Source organism: Lathyrus oleraceus, chromosome 7 (assembly GCF_024323335.1).
Source record: "Lathyrus oleraceus cultivar Zhongwan6 chromosome 7, CAAS_Psat_ZW6_1.0, whole genome shotgun sequence".
Taxonomy (NCBI): Eukaryota; Viridiplantae; Streptophyta; class Magnoliopsida; order Fabales; family Fabaceae; genus Lathyrus; species Lathyrus oleraceus.
The window spans coordinates 413834719-413841113 of record NC_066585.1 but is presented as its reverse complement, the minus strand read 5'-3'; the positions used below and the strand labels follow the sequence as shown (position 1 = coordinate 413841113).

At 40.0% G+C, this 6395-nt stretch overlaps 1 long non-coding RNA gene across 2 annotated transcripts; it reads left to right on the top strand.

Annotated features, from left to right (window-relative positions):
• Positions 1 to 333: 333 nt before the first annotated feature.
• On the top strand, positions 334 to 2282 carry LOC127103043 (uncharacterized). 2 transcript variants are annotated; one of them, XR_007794749.1, is made up of 4 exons: positions 334 to 661; positions 1008 to 1112; positions 1357 to 1504; positions 1774 to 2282. It is a non-coding gene; the product is annotated as an uncharacterized LOC127103043 (long non-coding RNA). The 2 variants fall into 2 exon arrangements; XR_007794750.1 differs by lacking the exon at positions 334 to 661 and adding an exon at positions 678 to 905.
• The last annotated feature ends 4113 nt before the right edge of the window (positions 2283 to 6395 follow it).

The following is a 6395-nucleotide window of genomic DNA, read 5'->3' as shown; positions in this document are numbered from 1 at the left end:
AAAATTTCTAATTAACCAATTTCTAACCAAGACTTAGATCCTAACTAATCTAATTCTATATGGATTAACCTAATTGGACAAGCCTAAATCTCCCTAATCACAAATTATTTGCTAAAAATAAATCCTAAAGAACAAAACAGGCCCAACAATGGGGGACTGAGCAGGATTCGTATGGGCTTCTCATCATAGGCCCACTGCTTGGTGCTGCTGAGCCCGAACGAACACATGGGTGTTAGGGGGTACGAACAGTTATATTAAGTGCAACACGAATGGGCTTCCACGAAGAGGCCCAAGACCACTTCTTCATGGTTCAGTAGAAGAGGCTAGGAATGAGGTCTGAAGTTAGTTAGAGAAGGATTGGAATTAGTTAGTGTTGACTCACTGAGTTAAGTGAGGACTCAATTAGTTAGTGAAGCTGAAACTCAGTTAGTGATGTTGAGATGACACTGCCTTTATTTATGTTGGCTGAACTTGTTGATGTTATTACTTGAAATCAAAACTTTCATTTATTAACTTAACTACTACTGATAACGTTTTGGAATACTATTATATCCTCTTTGTTGCTTGCAGGTTCGAATCAGTTGGAAACTTCTAGAAAAAGCTGTCAATCCAATTAGTCAGGAAACCGTTCTGTCAGTAGAAGCTTGCCCAATTCAGTTAGGTCGGTTATCTCAGTTATGAGTTTCTATTAGAAGTGAGGGAGTTAGTTAGGAGGTTGTTATCTTCTGTTAGAAGGTTGTGAAATGGTTGTTAGAATTTTTCTTTCTATTGCTTAAAAATAAACTTCTAAATGATATCTTCCGTGTTAGTTACATGACGAATTCTGGTCGAAGTTCAATGTAAACGCAATTTGAAATGTCGACGCAATGAACTTGAAATCTGTCTGCTAATGTGGTTTGAAATTAGTGAGTTGGAAACTGTTAGCTTAGTTAGCAAAACTGAGGTTAGTTGTAAGGTTGGTAGATTAATGAACTGTCTTTTTTTTTTTTATGGTTTTGACATTGCAGGTTGTGGCTTTGAATCATGTTAATGGAGGTTAGGTGGATATTGGAAAGGGCCTCCAAAGGCTTTCTAGAAGCATTCCAACTGCAGTTGCTGATGATTTTTCTCAGGTAGCGAATTGGTTGTTATGCGAATTTTGATTTCCATTGAGTGGCATAAATTGGAATCAACTTCTGTTAAGTGTTTGTTAAGACTCAATCAGTTACGACTTGTTAGGTTTGCATTAAAATGAAGTGATTAGATTTGTTAAAACCAACTTGTTAATTTCATTCTTATGAAATCGATGTTCGACTGTTATTATGTTATGATATGGATTGGTAATTGTGAAATGAATTTGGTTATGTTATTTTGCAGGTTAATGGTTAAATCAATGGAAGCTAGTTAGTGAAACCGGTTAGCTATATCTAGAAAGCAGAATGCAGATTGGGCAATGAAGTGCAGGTTGAGTTGGCGGTTAACTGAACTTATGTACAGAAAGTGGTGATTCAATTGGCGGTGTTAGGTTTGTGATTTCAAATGGAATTTTGACATCTCCTAGAAATTGACTTGTTACGAGACTTGTTATTTAAATTCCATTAGCCGTTAAAAGTTAGTTAGTATTCCCATTATATTGAATTCTAAACAAGGTTAGTTTGTAGAAAAATCATGTTATGGAATGGTTTTATGATGTCGTGCCATTAGTAGACTATTAGCTTGCTATTTGCTTATTAGCCTTGCATGAAATTGGTTGTGTTGCCGATGCACTGTGTTGTATTGTTTTTTCTCTCACAGGGTGATGTACAGGTTTGGGAGCTTGTCGCTTTCTAATGCATCATCGGCAGATGAAAGGGATAACCCAATGACACCACCAGACTTGATTGGACTGTGTAGTTCTGTGACAAGCAACCTGTGGAGTTTCATTCTCACAAGTACTATCGGTAACTGGGTTCCAAAGAGTGTTTGCAGAGTGTTGTAATCCCTTGTGCAAGAAGCAGAATTTGCATCACCCTTACTTTATCCCCATTCGTTCCACCCATCAAAGGCACAAGAAATATGTGTTGAAAAGATGGTACCTGGTGTATTTTAATTTATGGACATGCGCACGTGAAATTATTACGGGATTTGTAAAGAACAATAACGGTTGATATTTGTAATGTACAGTTTGTGTAATGCATTTGAAATGGTATAGGATGAATCAAGGATTAGTGTTCAAATTGAATGCAACCATGGCTGTAATATATAAATGATAGAATTGGAATGGTATTGTACATGAATTTCTAATGGCTTTAGGATTTAGTTTATGGTTTGGAATGGAATTATGGTTGGGTATTGATTGGACATTCATGAAATGTTTGGATTTCAGTAATTTCAAAGGCTTATGATTCATGATAAAATCGGTTGACTTTGGTCAAACTTGACAAAAAAGTCAATGGTTGACCAAAGCCAACAATCGGTCAAAGTTCAATTTCTTTTTTGTGGAACCGTCATTGTGATGAAATGTACACGATTTTGGATGAATGTGACTTGATTTTAATGCTTGGAATTGAGTCTTGAATACTTGAAATGACTTGAAATGATCATGAATCAAGACTTGACTTTGAATGAACTTTAGCAAAATCTAACTTGGCTTATGAAAGAATCGAACCCTTTTACTCTATGGAGTAATAAGTACCGTGAGCATATGATAACACATGAACCAAATGGATCAAGGTACATGGATGCACCAAAAACTACATGCCCTTATTAATCACAAAGGATCAATGACACACAATGGACTAAAATATCAATGCACCCATGTAATCACAAATCGATTACTAAAGGCCCGGGAACTTGAAAGCACCATGGGTTTAGAATCAATGGATTGGGGTGGTCAAGTATAATGCACACATGTGCATACCTGGGGAAAGCCTTGAACCGGATGAAATCTCAACCATGTGGGCATGTAAATTAACTGGATCATTCCCATAACTACATGGAGTTGATGCATGATATGATATCCAACATCTTTCCTAATGAATTAAGGTTTTTGGTGGAACGTCACGTCAACGAGGTGCACTAAGACCAAGCTTCCCTGATTAGGGTTTCATGATGCGTACCCTCTAGTCAAGGTCTTTGAATGAGTCGAGATGCTTTACAAGCATATTTCCAATGTATGAATCCTCAACCAGGGTTCAGAAGTCAAGGCAATTACACAGACGGTCAAACACAAGACCCCCATGGGAGCAAAGTCAAAGATTTGGGTTGGGATGCCCAGGTGAATGTCCTGATATAGACTTCAAGAGTCAAGGTCCCCAGAGAATCCAGAAATTAGGGTTTCTCTCCACATGATGACCATTACCATAATCTTGAATTTGTGATGCCTATTAGCATGTGTTGATTATGCATGAATAATGCACATGGATGAGTTTCAGATCATGCCCGAGGTGAGAAGTAAAACGGGAGGGAAAATTTTGGGGTACTACAACCTCTATAAAAAATCTTGAAGTTCATATGGGTCAGATAGCACAACAAATAGCAAGTTCTCAAACACCAGGTTCCTTACCAAGTGAAACAGTAAAAAATCCAAGAAATCATGAGAATGTTATTATTGTCACGACGAGAGGTAAGAAGGCTGCTAAAGATGAAAACGTTATACCATCCGGAAAGCCAACTAAAGAGAAAACTAAAAAAGAGACTAAACATGTGATTAAGTTACCATATCCTTTAAGAGCAACAAAAAAGGAACCTAGAGAGACAGGCTTTGAGAGATTCATGACAATGTTCAAAAAGATAGAGAGTCATATGCCTTTGTTTGAAGCACTCGAGCGAATTCCCATGTACACAAAATTCATGGAAGAGGTAATCGCCAAAAAGAGACCAACAACTGAAGAATCGGTAGCCTGGAAGGAAACGTGTAATGTAGTATCACAAGGTAAGAGAATTCCAAACAAACAGAAAGATCCTGGAGCGATCAGAGTATCATGCACTATAAAAGAGAGAACTTTCAAAAAGTTACTAATTGATTTTGGAGCTAGTGTGCGTCTGATGCCATTATCAATCTATCACAGGTTGGGTATTGAAAATGTCAGTGATATAAGGACAAATCTAAAGTTTGCAGATCACTCGATAAAGAATGCATATGGGATATAAGAAGATGTGCTGGTGACAATAGGGGAATTGAGTTTTCCTGTTGATTTTGTGATTATAGATATACCTGAAGATGAAGAGACACCTATCATTCTTGGTCGACCATTCATGTGGACAAGTCGATGCAATCTCGACATAGACCAGGGCACGTTAACTTTAAAAGTTTATGATGATGAAATAACCTTGAATGTGATTGAAAACACGAAGCTAGAGGTAGAAAAAGAACATCACTATCAAGTAGGCATGATCAGGAAAAAAGTGAGAAGGCAAAGTAACATATCAACATCAGAAAAAGACGCAAGAAGGCCTTCTTAATTACCACCACCTCCATTAGTAACTCCAAATGAAAAAATTCATGGTTCCAGTCCAAAAGCAAAAATAAAGAAGGAGAGGCTTATCCTCAAGGATGAGGAATTGGCCTGGTAAAGAATGTTTATCTACACGGATAGTATGGTAAATCGTCGAGCCATGCGACGTTAAACGAAGCGCTTCGTGGGAGGCAACCCACGCGTTTTATTTATAATTATTGTCTTTGTTTTTGTTTGGTGTTTTATGTTTGTTCAGGTATGCATAATGCCTTACACAAAAGGGAGGAGGCACTCAAGTGAATGCGAAATTTGCACAAGCATCCGTGAAGGAAGTTGTACCGGGAGGAAAGGCAAAATTTGAAAAAAAAGGGATATTGTCGCATCCTGCGAAAAATCAACCGGCGAGACTCGAAAACAAAACACACACAGAGCCGCCACTGCACGTTATTTATCCCAAGATAGGGAAAGGAAACGCTCAGAGAAACCTGGAAAGACATGGTCTCGCGACCAGAGAGAAAAGGTTCGGGAGTCGGTTACGCGAGGGGAAGGTATTAGCACCCCTCACGTCCTAGGTACTCCTAGGGATCCGCGTCCTAGAATAAAGAAAAGGTTGCTAAACATCACACACACACACAGGGAACGCAGGTGGGGTTAGGAGAAACGGGCTCGATAAGGTATCGCACCTTATGCCTACATATCTTGTCTGGAACAAGAATCAGAGCCTCTGTAGTTCGGCTTACGCACGCCAAACAACACAAACAACACAAACAAGCAAGGGTGGCAAACATGGAGCCCGACAACCACTGGATGGAATTACGTCGGCATCCGAACCAAAACACACTCTAAACGGCAAACATGGAGCCCGACTGCCAATCACTGGGATTACGTCGGCATCCGAGCCAAAACACGCACAAAACGGCAAACGTGGAGCCCGACAGCCAATCACTGGGCTTACGTCGGCATCCGAGCCAAAACACAATCAGATAACAAGTAAACGCACGCAAAAAAGAAAAAGGTTGCCCGGAGTGGTCTCGCACGACCACCTGCCTACATACCTCGTCTGGAACGAGGATCAGGGCGATGTAGTTCCCCTGAAAGGGACTAAATTGCTAACCAGAAACCGGGGAAAGATACACAACTAGGGAGCTGAGACTCGAGCCTAATGTTGTCATGCATCGTTTACCCTAAGTTCGGTTTTCTATCCTACTTGCATCAGTGCGATCTAATCCTAACCAGGAAAGAAGAAAGCATACAAGCATACATCATATATCAAATGAGAACAGGCATCTCAAACAAGCATGTCAATCAGAGATTCACAGAGCACACGCTATAACCAAACAAGAGGCTCAATCAAAGGGGTTTGACCGCCGAAGCGAGTCGTCTGTACATGGTTTTGATTTGCTCTTAACCTTGCCATTACGAGGCTAAGGTGAAGCAGATGAAAGGATGAAGTGAGGATCAGACCTCACAGCTCTTATCCCTAACCAGGGAGAGCATCTGACAAATGAGCATGGGTCCGGAATAGGGGAACCCTTTTATACTCGATGACTCTGACACAACAGATCTTGGGCTTTTGATCTCAATGCTACAACCATGTAATGGGAGCAAGGAGAAGACTCAACTGAATAGTGGGGGACAGACTGCTTGTCCCTACCTTCCACCAATTGCCTTCTTTGAAGGACTTTTCCTGCTTGGGCTTAAAAATAAACATACACAAGCATTGCCTCTTAAGGAGGACTTCAGACATTTATTTGCCCGGCCCGGTAACAGCCGGGTCTCCAGACTACATGAAGTCAAGAAGACCTACCTCAATGCAAGTTGCTTAAGCAACGCAAAGCAAAAGTTCACAAGGAATTGAGCAACTAAAGTACCTGGAAACAGTCAAACTCAGTCAGTATTCATACAGACAAATCATAAACAACAAGTGTACAATCAATCAGTTTACACAAACTATGCACAACCAAAGGCAAGCTTAAAGCC